This window comes from Rhinolophus hipposideros, assembly GCF_964194185.1.
Source record: "Rhinolophus hipposideros genome assembly, chromosome: 17".
Taxonomy (NCBI): Eukaryota; Metazoa; Chordata; class Mammalia; order Chiroptera; family Rhinolophidae; genus Rhinolophus; species Rhinolophus hipposideros.
In genome coordinates, this window is record NC_138063.1 from 27868210 (window position 1) to 27882241 (window position 14032).

The window sequence follows — 14032 nt, forward strand, 5'->3', positions numbered from 1 at the left end:
GAACACAGAGTCTGCTGATTACTCTTGGATGTCTTCAGTAAGTAAAATAAGGCATCAAAGAAATAAGTTCTGAATTTTCCACAGAAACAAATGCAAAATAATCTGGAATGCTAGACTATATCAGTCAAATGCCAGAAAGAATGTATCTGACTAACAGTATTATTTGACTTCTTCCCTTCCTATAGATAATGCTGACATGCTTTTCAAGAAATGGTGGTACACTGGCAAATGGTATGAGGATATTTGGGAGGAGGATACCATAATTATCATTCATAGTTATTGGCTCCTTTCGGGTATGGTCTCCAATATGCAGGCATCTATTAAAGATCACTTTCAGATGGTACACTTTTGAACACAAATAAACTCAAGGTTGCTCTGGGCATTTTCCAAAATTCTTGACCCATTGATTGTATTCATTGTAACATGACACCTAGTGTGTTTTTTACGTGAATATTAATCCTATTGGTTTATATTTCACATAGTTGGTATTTTGAAGCCTTATGGTAAGGCCACCTACCTTTTAGTAGGGAAGAAGCTTTCCTTTGAGAAAATGGATGTTCCCAGTGTAAATCATCTGAAAAATAAATACATAAATAAGTAAGTAAATAAGTAAATAAATTAATACAGGACCTCAAAACGGAAACAAAAATACAAAAATGGGACTTCAGTAGACAAGCAGGAGTGGGGGCGGTATCTCTAACATATGATTTAAGGTTTTTAGTTTTGGATTTGAAAGGTTAAAACAGGCTTGAAGGCAATTTTTGGTAATTGGGCCAGATGACTCTCTTACATGGATACTGGCTATGAGTAAGCATAATGGCCTCCCATAAGATTTTCCTGGGTTGATTTGCATATTACTTCTAGATCTAGCTTCCTTTAAAAAATTGTCAGCTAAATTTTCCACTGATGCTTAGCTATGGAGGGTGAAGAGGTTCATGATTGGACTGCATGGAAAGCTATGACACTGAGTCCATTAATGTGGGCAGAGGTAAACAGCAGGGAAATCACAGGGGGTAGAAAATCACTTTGTGGAGCAACACGTCTTTGGTGGCTCCAGTTGGTTTGATGGTATTAACAGACAGCATGTTTTCTTACAAACTCACCTGTAAACCTCTTATCTTCACAGAGTTACTTGGTCAACCCTAAAGCTATTTTGCTGGAATATGTGTTTGCAAAAGCTACTCAGCTCAATTTATGAAGGTAAAAACTTTCCTAACTCTGCAACTCTTAAGATATGGTCCATGTGACTCAGAATCTTAAGGTGGGAAAAAAATAATTAGCACTTTTCAGCTTCAAAGAAGATTATAAACACTGGCTAATTAAATTTCCCAACACCTCCTGTGTGCGGGTGTAGTTATTTCCCCTTTCTGGACAGGTTAAGATATCTGTTCAAGGGAGGGGGATACAGCTGCTTCTCTCCTTCAGGGGAGCAATGAAATCTTTCTCCACTCAGTAGGAGTCTAGGCTCAAAGTTAAGCTTAATTAAACATTTAATCAGTATCATTTTACTAAAAAGTGATGTGCCTTACTTTGTGCTCTTTAGTTGCAGAAATAAAGGGTCAGTGTCTCCCACCCTTAGAGAGTTTAAGGAAATTGAACAGACAGAATATTAAAATATTATACTAAAAAAAATAATGTAGATGAGAAAATAATTAGTTGTGAAATGTCCACTTCCAGACTGCCTATTCTCCATTCTGTGCCCTTTTATAAAATATATACATATATATATAATGTCTGAAATGCAAATGAAATCATATTATTCTTCTGCTTATAGTCCTTCCATGATTTTGTATGATTTGAAGGATAAATTCCAAACACTTGGGGTAATATTCACTAACCTTCATGGCCTTGGTCACTATTTGTTTGGTTCATCTCCTTCTATGCCCATGTTTGTACAGCAAGTTTCAATCCTAGAAAACTGCTTGCTAATCTATGTGTGTGTGTCTGTGTGTTTTCGATAATCCCCACATCTGTACTATCATGGACTCTTTGCCCAGGATTTGTACTTTATTTCTTTTTCATGAACTTCTCTTCTTTTAAAGATCAGCTCAAAAGTCATGTACAGTAATCTGAAGATTTCTTGACCCTGCCTTCGCTCCACCCTGCTTCCTCTGAGTCTCCATAGCAGTCTATATATAATAAAATAAGATAAAGTGGTTATTATATGTTCACATTCTACTGTGATTATGTGCCTCTCTCTAATTAGACTCTGAGTAAGGCCATAAAAAGCAGAGATCAAGTTTTACTTATTTTGCATCCCTAGAGTCTGGCATGGTCCCTAGTAAATTAGACAGTATTGAATGATTGAATGAGGATCCCAAATCATGTCCTGGCAGCCCATCCTTTACACATTATAATGTGCACTTAGTGACTGTTCTGTCACCTCTGGGCCTTCATATACACTTCCCTTGTCCAGGAATACTCTTTACTTTTCCTGTGTGTCTCCTGACTAATACCTACTCAAACATCAGGACTCAGCTTCTCAGCTCAAGTGGCCTGTCAGTTAAATAATCTGACTAGATTAGCAACATTTCTTATGTGCTTTCATAAAAACAGTGCACATCTATATCATAAAACTTTTCACTTCCTGGTTTTTGGGTGTTTGCAACTTAGTCCATAATTCCTTTCCATTTGGTGGTGGGAGGGAAAAAAAAAACTAATGGATTTAATGAATGACAGATTCGCTTAAATAACCTCAGAAGATTCCACAGAATACATGCTTATTAAATCAGTATTTGAGTGATGGAACGCATGTGGAATGCAGAGAGGGAAGAGATAATTCCATCTGGAAGGAACATCAGCAGAGACCAATATGATAATTACTATTATTGCTGCAGGAGCCCATGAGAAATCAGCCTTATCTTTGAAAGGGGTTTCATTCTGTGGAGTTGTCCAAGAAGATACGTAGAAAGTTATGGTGAGGACCATTAGTAGAAGCCAAGGAAGACACACTCTATTAATTAGCTTAGGTAAATTCTCTAATCTGCAAGTATAAACTAAAAGAAGGTTTATTTTTGACTCATGTCAGAATCCAGTGTGAATCAGCAGTGGGAGCGGGAGTCTTTGCTCCATTCAGACAGCCAAGAACCCAGTTTCCTTATATCTGGTGTCTTCACATGTGCTAGGGCTACCATATCTCTTTGATCAAATCCACACTTGGTCTTCATCATTTGGTTGCAGATAAATTAAGAAAGAGAGCTTGGAGATATGTGAAGGATGTCCTAAGGGCAGGCTTGAATGAAACATACAGTACCTCCATTCACATTCCACTGTCAGAACTCAGTCATGTGAAAACAATACTTAAAGGAGTCTGGAAAGATGTTACACTTGTGTTGCTAGAAGAAAAAAAAAATTGGGAATTAAGGAACTATTAGGACTGTGACTGCCTTTACATAAAAGGATTTTACTAAACATAGTAGGAAACAATTATTATATTCCAATAGAATGACAATTTGAAAGAGTGCTGAAAGAAAACTAACCAAGTGACAAAGATTTGGAGAAAGAATGAAAGGATGAAGGAAACTAGAATCAGGGAAATTTTATAAAGTTTCTGCAAGTTTAATAGAAAATTACATTAACACCAACACTGAGTGAGTTTATAGGAAACAAAAGAGATGCCAGTTCATGTGCAGTAGCTTTATCAAACTCTCATCCTGTGTCTTCTAGGGAAAAGTACATTTAATTAAAATATCCAAATTATAACTGGAGCCCCAGAGATTGCTTGTGGGATTACATTATGGCAATATCTGACTTTTTTTTTTTTGGGGGGGGGTTGACATTTAAAAATACTTTAATTTATACACATATGTGCAAATATGCATACTATATTTGAATGCACACATGTATGCGAATATATATTATCTACAAAAATACAAACATATGGAAATATGTTATATATTTTTATATTACATGGAAATTTACCTTCAAAGTGGCCCCATAGTAGTGGGTGAACAAATGTTGCACATTCCCATATCACCAAAGAGAGGTAAATGTTTGTTTCACCAAGTTCTTACTACTGGTGAATGGTTGGGTCAGGATGAGAACTTGGGTCCTGGTAAACAGCTCAATGCATGCCCCATTCGCTGGTTCACTGGATTACTATGGGGGTTCCTTAGCAGGAGTATGAGCAGGTCTCATTTTTAAAATGCTTAATTCTAATTGTTTAGCATGCTTTAACTTTAACATATTTTATTGTGATTTTTCAAGGAAAACACTCACAGGAAGATACAATGCCTTTAGGGTAATATGGCATAAGGTGGTAGAGCTTGGTTTTGGAATCACAATTATGGTTCCTTGTGCAAGTTTTAAAAGGTGTTGCTCTGTAATATATATGACTGGAACTCTGGTTTTCTCCTCGAGTAGCTGTGTGACAATGGGGAAGGTAGATAAGCTTTCTGGGTCTCAGTTTCCTCATCTATATAATGTCTATAATAATAGGACATACCTGATAGGATAGGTATAATCATCAAAAGACACAATATCAATAAAGTCCTCTTTGGAATACTGCCAAGTATAAAATAAATGCACAGTAAATTAAAATGTTAGAATTATTAAAGGCAGTTGTATGAACTTGTGAACATTAAAAACAATGCCTTTGACACTCAGTTTCCTTATTTATGTGGAACTCAGGTGTGGTAGAACCTCCACATTCTGTTCTGCAGGATGTCTTCCTAGTTATTCTCCTGCAGAAATTCTCACGATATGGTTCCCTGACAGGCAATAACAGAAGCTGGGAACTTGTTAGAAATGCAGATTCTCAGGTTCCTGGTAAATCAGAAAAACTGGACACAAAGCTCCACAATCTGTGTTTTAACAAGCCTTCCTGGAGATACTGAGACACTCTGAAGTTTGAAAACCACTGCTCTATTGGAAAGGAGAACTGTGAGGATAGTTCTTATAGCTTCTAATATTCATGGTTTCTGACAACCTGGAAACACTCAAGGGTCTGTGAACCTTGAGCCTTGTGTTGGCTACAACCACTTATGGATCAGAAGCCTTTAGATGACTTAAAGCCAGTCCCGTACTGATCTGAAATACACTAAACGATAGTGCTTTTAAAAATGGTGGTCTGGTACACGTCAAGAGATTGAGGATTGGAGAGTTTCACCTTTGTCTTGTTTGTTCTGTTAAAGCACATGAGGAAGGGTAGGAAGGTGAGTCTTGCTGTTTCTAATGTCAGAAGAAAGATAGCCCGTGGGAATTCTCCCTTGTTCCCGGCATCTCTGTACTTTTTCTATTCCCCTCCCTCCTTTCTTTCCCCTCAGCCCTTGGGAAACCTCTTTCTTCATTCCTTTGAAACAATCTCTTAATACCTTGTCAAATTTTACAGTGACTTTGGAAACTGCGTTTGGACTATTAGTTGACCCTGTGAATGAACAGAAAGAGTTGAACACTCAAATTCAAATTCAACTTTGATCTCTCCAACCATGTCTGTAGCCACTTGGGAAGTTAGTTTTCTTAGATGAAGAGTATCTCACCTGGGCAACTGTTCATTTTCTCCCACCAGGAACATAAAATAATTCTATGCATAAAGCATGTATCTCCTATTAACATGATTTAGATCCTACTCTTTGAGGAATATTAAACCTGGCATCCTTGTGCTAAGGACCATTTTGATTTTTATCAGGGCAGATTACATTTCAAAGGTCATCAAATTAGCTGAATGAACCTAGAACTGTTTGATCCACCTCGAATAATGTTAGCTAATCCCAAGTATATTGTCCTTGACCCCCAAATCTCTCCTGAGATAGAAAAGAGAGTGAGAGGTGGGTCTCAATTAGTTGTATTGGACTGGTTCAGGGTCAGGGCCCCAAAATACTTTAATGGCCAACCAGCTACTCATTATGGTGATAGTCATTAAGTCCCCAAGAGAGATAAATGCCCAGAAGTGGAGGCAAAGAAAAAATTAACTAGCTGGGGTTTTGGGCCCCAAACATCTTGGTGGTGTCTTGGGAACTAGAGTAGACCACATTAAGCCACAAAACTCTTGCCAAAACGTAGCGTAGCTGACTAACTTGTCTCTCTTAAGGGTCAGTGCTTTTTACACTTAATTATAAATTAGATTTTCTGACTGCAGAGAAGGTGCGAGTGTCTTATAAAGTACATATCCCAAGACTTCAAGTTCAGAAGAAACAATTCATTAGATGTGAAATTGGTTTTAAGAACATGCAGTTTAACCACTATCCCAGGGTTTTCTGAGGAAGATCGTGGAATAGTGTAGTCCTGTGGATTTTAGCATTACAAGAATATAGAAAGAAAAGCAAAAGAAAGAGCACTAAGGAGGGGGCGGATAATGGGAAAATACACTTGCCACAATACCAGAACAAAACACATCTAACCTGCTCTCAGACAGAGGCAACCTCTGTCAGCTTCACTGCTCTAGCTGAAGTTCTCATCCTTCCCCCACCACCTGTGGTCCCTGATTGCAACAAATCTTTGAGGAAGGGAGTCTTGAGCTCCATCTCGTGGCCAGAGGAAGCTTCTATTACTATTATTGTACTTTGCCAAAGGTCAACTATTAAAAACAGAAACGTGTTTAATGAGTATTTTTGCGGTAACAGCCAATTAGTATATGAGAGCTTCTATAGAAATTATTAGAAACAACAAAAAAGAGATGTCAAAGATGCTTGAACCCTTCCTTCCATTTGATGTTTCTAATACGCCTTGGTGATGAAACATAATTCACATGAATTCTATATTCACCTGAATTCTTTTTCCTATGCCCTCATCTTATTTTTTAAGGAAGATTTTTATCTGTTTCTTTCTTTCTTTTTTTAGATTTTTATTTCTTCAGATTACATATATTTGGTTTTAAGAAGTTCTACTTCTATTTAATTAAAATAAAGTGGAATTTCCTTAATCCAATCCAAAGAGACCAGGCTAGATTAAGGATGACTGAAGCCCTAAAGTGTGTTTGGTGACATATATTTTGTAATCATCATAATTCAGTGATTTTATATTATTATTATTTTGTTTTGCAATGCTCATAGAGAATGTGGCAATACCATGATATGGAAATTGTTCATCCATATGGGAGATAAAGGGCAAAATATTGAAGAATCTTCTGTGATACAAGACTTGTATTAGTTTACTGCAACAAGATAATGACTTATCTACTTAGCTTGTGTTTCTTTTTATGGAGATGTAATATTCAGGTGTTTTGCTATGCATGTTGCTAATACCTTACAAGATTACAATAATAGCCTAATAGGGGTCATCCATTCAAACATCTTCATTCAATTTTAAACTGCTGTTTGGTGGTCCGTTAGAAAACTAAATGGAAAAAAAATCACGTATACCCAGTTTTATATTAAATTGCCAAGGGTTAAAGGATCTGCCAGAAAGGAGATTTTAATTCTTCCCTAGCAATAAAGTCCAATATAAAATAATCCTCTTTTTTTTCCAACCATATCCATACAGATAGACACACAAACAGCTGATCTCATAACCACACATTTGACCTGGATTCAGTAAATACATTCCTATCTTACTCTGGAGTCCTCTGTGTAAATGTTCCTAAGTTGAAAATAGATACACATCCCCCGTTCCCCCTTCACTCATGCTGCAAGCTGGCCCATTTTATTAGCATGGTTAAAGTTTAACTCCAGGCTTAAAACAAAAACAAACAAACAAAAACTTGAACTTTTTCATATCTGTGGAGATGTTCTATTTTTCTTTTTTTTTTTTACTCCCCCCAAATAAGTCCATCTCTTTCCAATAGATCCCTGATAGGCACTGTGTTTTTTCACCTTTAAATCAATTTAACCTTAAGCTCAATTTTCTTCAGTTGAATGCTCATCTTGATAAACTCCTTAGGGCTTGGTCCCTCGAGATTTTGTTAAACCTAATTTTATTAAAACTTAGGATATGAAAACCTTGTTTGCATAATTATCTATATTAAATATTTCTACCTGTTTCTTCAGAGACTTCACCAGTAATTTCCCTTTTTTTTTTTTTTTGTACTATACCATCTTTTTTTTAGGATTTCAGACTTGTTTTCAAACCAGTAAAATCTATTTAAAAAGTGTGGTATATTTTTAAAACTAAAATTAAGCAAAACTCTACATGTAATGAAAATCTTGTGGGACAGAAAAGTAGGGTTGTTATTTTTGTCATATTGGGTAAAATAATTATCTTTTCCTGGGAAGTTGAACTAATGGTATCTGCCCTATCATCATCAAGAAGTTGTGAATCATCCAGAAGGAAGTTTTACTTGAAAATGCTCCAAAAATTCCAAAACATCGTATATAAAAGAGTATTATGCTGTCCTTCTTATTCCAAAAAGTCATATCAGCAAAAACTATTTTAGGGCCTTCTTACCAAATCAGCTCATCAATAGACATTTACTTCATATGCCTACCACTGGATTGAGTGCTTTGAGGTAATCTTAGTTTTCACTAACAAGGAGTAAACCCATTTGGGGCTCAGGTAACAAAGCCCATTGTTACTCAGTTTCCTGCACCTGAACAACTTGAAATAGGAGATGCAGAAACTAAACTCTCAAATCAAAGGCATATGAGCCACTTTCTCATGGTTACTTCAGAGTCGAACTACTATTTGCAGTGTGGGTATCTGCACTCCGTTGGAAAACCAAGTAACTGTTTGTCCCGATGCAGATTTTGGAAGTTCACAGAGGAAGGGCAGGAGAGGGTAATCCCCCATCCCAACTGCAACTAGCCCTATAAATGAATGCGGTCCTTTCATGTCACAGTTTCATCAAAGGTCCAATCCACATGAGTGGATCTAGAGAACTGAGTACAAAGCTCTCCAGTGCTCTTCAGATGATGTCAGATAAATTCTCCTTCATGTAGGAGAAACTGAAATAGAGGTATGTAGGGGTACTAGTGTTTTTCTCCCTACAAGCTTGAAAATAGTCTTATCCCTTGATATACATTATAAATATAATCAGAGCAGAAATATTCACGTCACCCAAGCCAGCAATAACTGAGGATAGAGTGATTGAAAATGATAATATATTTAAAGAAACAATGCTTAGAGCAGAATTGGGTAGCCAGAAATAGAAGCACAATAAAAGGAGAATGAAAGAGGCAATATTTAACAGTATGGAGGAGAACCAAGTGCCCTAATCTCCTGATAGGTTCTGACTTGTGTACATGAATATAAGAATCTGAGGTCATTGACTATGCAAATCATATGCAATCTGTCTTTTCTTGCTCTCACCAGGCTGTGATTACAAATGCAATAACACAGTGGTATCCGTTTTTAAATGGTTCTCCACCATATCTACCCAGTCAGAACCTTCACTTCCTGAAAAGTGCCACTCCAGGTACTTGTGAGGGCCTATCACCATGCTCACCTGTGCATATCATCTGCCTTCAAGGCCACAACACCACCGCTGCCATTGCGTCCCTGTACCCTGTGGCTGCCAGAAGGACCAGTGCAGCTTCCACTCTGCTCTTACACAACTATTAGGTGCCAACTTTCTGCTTTGAGCTCCTTGGATATGAAGTAACATAAATACAACTGCCTTTGCCAGGCACTGCATTTTTTTCTTCCTAGGAGCCACTGCTAATGTCCTAGATCCCAGTGGGTTATTGGAACAACCCTGCTGTGTTGGAGTCACAATTTACAATATGTACTTATGTTTAAGATAATTGTTTAATGAAATATGTATGGATCTTCTTCCAGAGTGCATGGCTAATCACCTTTTACAAATCCTTCCAACATCTTTATGAAGGTTCAAATGATATAACCCCATTTGATGCTGTTATTATTCAGAATGGTTTTAAAGCTTTACTTAAGTCTAGATAAGTTCACTTTGAATCCAAGCACTTCTTTATTATAATGATACAGCACAATATTGTGGAAGTAGCACAAACTTTGGAGTCAATGTGCTCTGGGTTCAAATTCTAGCTAATTACTGGTAGAATTTTAAACAAGTCACTTGACCTCTTTCAGCCTTTCCCCCCCTTATTTAATTTTTAAAATTGGCATAATATGTACCTTAAAAGGTCATTTAACAAGATAATATCTGTTTAGCAATTATTACAGTGCTTGGTTAATGAGAAAAAAAACTAAATAATTGATGACACTTATTATCATTAATATTAGCTGTATTTCCCTGCAGCATCCTAGAAACTTCTTTCTACGTCAAAGCAGAACTCTCTGGGATTTTCTGATTATGAATAAAAGGGATAATACAAATTTACATTGATGTATTAATGACCTATTTGGTGCTCTATGGGACAGGAAATAAAAGAGGTTAGGAAGAAACTGTTTGGCCTCGGAAAAGAATATTAGTGGTGAAATCAGGAAGTCTGGCCCTTTTTGTAAGATTAGTTTTAATAATGTTGCTAATGTGGTCCAATAGAAGATTTACCTGAGTGAGTTTGGCCTCAGAAATCCTATTATCCTTCTCCCACCTCAACACACCAGCCAGCATGGAAATGGGCCATTTTATTATGAACTAATTACTATTCACTTTTTATCAGCTAACGAATCGATTTGCACAGCACTTTTTAAAATTCAGGAACTGCTATATGAATTTGTTGAAACAAAAAGAGTAATTACTAAGTTCTATTATCCATCCTGCTGGCTCTCTCCTGGGTTTTAATTATTCCAGCCACGAGGAGATGTTGGATAAGAAGGCAGGTCACTGAGGTCCTGCCAGTTTGAATCATGTGTGCTTGGTCTTTCTAAACATCAGTCATTCACAAGGCCTTCCTCTCTTCCAAGAACCAGCAGTGATGGTAGGTGATAGCAAGCAGCTCTGTCTCCTCCTTATTGTCATCCTCAATTAAATACCACTATGCTCACACTAATGCATGTTGTAGAACCAAAGAGTCTCTGGGGTTTGGAGAAATTCTAAACGTCTAGAAGAAGGGGGTAAAGAAGACAGGTAAGGAGGCATTGTAAAATGAGACCAGCAAATTCGTGAAATGATTGTCTGAAGCCCTCCTAGTACGTGCAATGGTTTTATGACTGCCCAGGAGAAAGAGAGTTTGAAGCTCTGGCCCTGTTTGGTGTTCAGAAACCAAAGTCATGAACAGTAACTGACAGGTTGGGAATGATTAAGGTAAACTTTGTCTATTTAATACTTCCTTGGAAAGTGTCTATTCAGGTCTTTTGCCTATTTCTTAATTGGGTTATTTGTTTTTTTTGGCTTATTTGATATGTTAGCAAATACGTGGTCTACAAAGATTTTCTCCCATTCGATAGATTGTGTTTTCTTGGTACTTTTCTTTGCTGTGTTGAAGCTTTTTAACTTGATGTAGTCCGACTTGTTTCTTTTGCTTTTGTTTCTTTTGCTTTTAGTGTCAAGTCCAAAACATCACTGCCAAGGTCAATGTCAAGGAGTTTCTTCCCTATGTTTTCTTCTAGGAGTTTTATGGTTTTAGGTGTTACATTCAAATCTTTAATCCATTTTGAGTTTATTTTTGTGTACAATGTAAGACAGGGATCCAATTCTTTTGCATGTGAAGATCCAGTATTCCCTGCATCATTTATTGAAGAGACTATCTTCATTATATATACTTGGCTCCTTTGTCAAAAATTAATTGAACATATATGCATGAACATATCCCTGGGCTCTCTATTCTATTCACTGATCTATATGTCTAATTTTATGCCAATACCATACTGTTCTGATGACTATATTTTTGTAATGTAGTTTGAAATCAGAAAGTGTAATGCCTTCAGCTTTGTTTTTCTTTCTCAGAATTGCTTGGCTATTTGGGCTCTTTTAAGATTCCATACAGATTTTAGAATTTTTTTCTTTCTATTTCTGTGAAAAACGTCATTGAAATTTTGATAGAGACTGCATTGAATCTGAATGTCACTTTGGGTTGTAGGGGCACTTTGGCAATACTAATTCTTCCAATCCATGAACACAGAATAAATATATTTTCATTTTTTTGTGTCTTCTTCAATTTATTTCATCAGTATTTTACAATTTTCAGTGTACATTCCTTCCAATTACCTAGAAGGGTACCTACATATTAAGTGATAAACATTGATTTGATGAATGTATCCTAATTAATGGAACAAACCATTTAGACAACTCATCCTTTCTCTATGCCAAATCCAGGGTTTGTAACTCCTGAGTTCTTAATTGGAATAGTGTAGTAATAGGAATCCTAGTTTTACATTTGCTCTCAAAGTTTATTCTTAAATTGGCGGTTAAGCCAATTTTCTCTCTTGATTGTTCTCTAGAGTTAAAGACTTGCTGAATCCATCATCTTAGTCTATTTAACCCCTCTTTTAATTCTTTGCTTATATTTGTACTTTTACCATGTCTCTGAACCTCTCTTATTTCTGTTCTCTATATTTGGCACAATGTTTTATTGACAGACTGGTTCTTACTTTTGAACACATATGTTTAGTTTTCCTCCCTTACAGTAGATAATTCTAAACAAAATCTCTCTCTCTCTCTCTCTCTCTCTCTCTCTCTCTCTCTCTCTCTCTCTCTCTCTCTCTCTCTCTTCTTTCCCAGTGGCTCAGAAGACTACAGTTAGTGACATGTAGGCTCATGCACATTTTTGCATTGTCTTTCCTGGGAGCTGACCTGTACTTGACAGGGTAAAGTAGGGAAAGGTGGATTCTGAATGATGATAATTGTAGCAATCCCAAGTGACCCAGCCTGCTTTCTTTCCATCTTTTAAAGTTTAATGACCTCTGTATACTTTGGAGCATGTTGGGTATTAAAAAGCATAGGTGGTTTGTTCACCTAAGTCAGAGATCAATTTTGTATAGAGTCAAAGTCATGCTGAACTTTTATCTACTAAGCTCTAATTCTGGATAGGCCAGTGGCTCACCATTTTCCTAAATTTACATTTCTAGTTACTTTAAGATTAAATGATATAGTTCTACCTTCATGCTACCTCCTGAAACTAACAGTCACTTAATGCAAATTGCATTTACTGATGCTCCCTAGTAGCCTAACCAAAAAGAAGTTCATTCTTATCCCTACTTTTAAGCTCAACTTTTCAAGTCACAGACTCAATCTGATTCTTGTGGTCACATTGCTAAGATTAACTGTGAATGTATATATGTGAACTCACAAACACAACACAACTCATACATAAAAAAAATATATATCTTTCTATCCTTTATACTGTTCATTACTTGAATGATTTAGAATTAGAGTGATAATTACTACCAGTCTGCATTTTGTTTCACTTCAGTTTATTTTTAAATGTATGTATGTAATAAAATAATATTTAATATTAATAAAATACTATTATTTATATAATACAATATTTTCAAATGAGTAAAAGTATTTACTTATAAAATATTTTATTGTCACTGTTTTGTCAGGAAAGAACTATGTTAAACATTTTGTAATTGAAACACTTTCAAAGGACCTATAAATTTTGGAAATGTATTTCACTAAATAAAATAATAAAGTGGTGAGTTTTTTAAAAGCTTAATGTATCAGCTTTCTCATTTACATAAAATTCTAACAAATAATTACATCTATTATGACAAAGGAAGGACTTTGGTTAAAGGGAATAAATGTGAGTATAATAATTAATTAGAAATGTGTGGGAAATGTAGGCTGTGCTTGTGTTCTTGCCCCCCTGACACCAATATTTTAATTTTGAATAAGTCCTATTAGCTATCCATGTCTTTACTGTGGCTATACCTCATCGTGCAAACCTTCAGATGAGGTATGTGTGGGGAGAAGCTTTTCCATTTTGTGTGAGTATTCCTGCACATGTAAGAGGTGTGGCTTATATTGCCTGTAAAACGTCTAACTGCCTTGAGTGTCTCAGATGTCATCTCCCTAATTTAACACCTCATCCAATTTGTGAATGAAATGTAATTTACTGCTTCTGAAATTTTAACTTAATGAAAGAAGAATGGGAAGCTGACTGGCAGCAAAATTTTCAGGTAATGACTAAGCATAGAAAGTTGTCTGGTGCTGTTTGGCGGCTCCCATTCACTGAGGAAGAAGTACAAATGTTCTAGGCTGCATTTATCTTATGTCCTAGTCTCTGCATTGTCATATCATATTACTATCCCTTTTTATTGCTAAACTAGTCCTCTGGTGCAAATAAATTATAAATTAAAC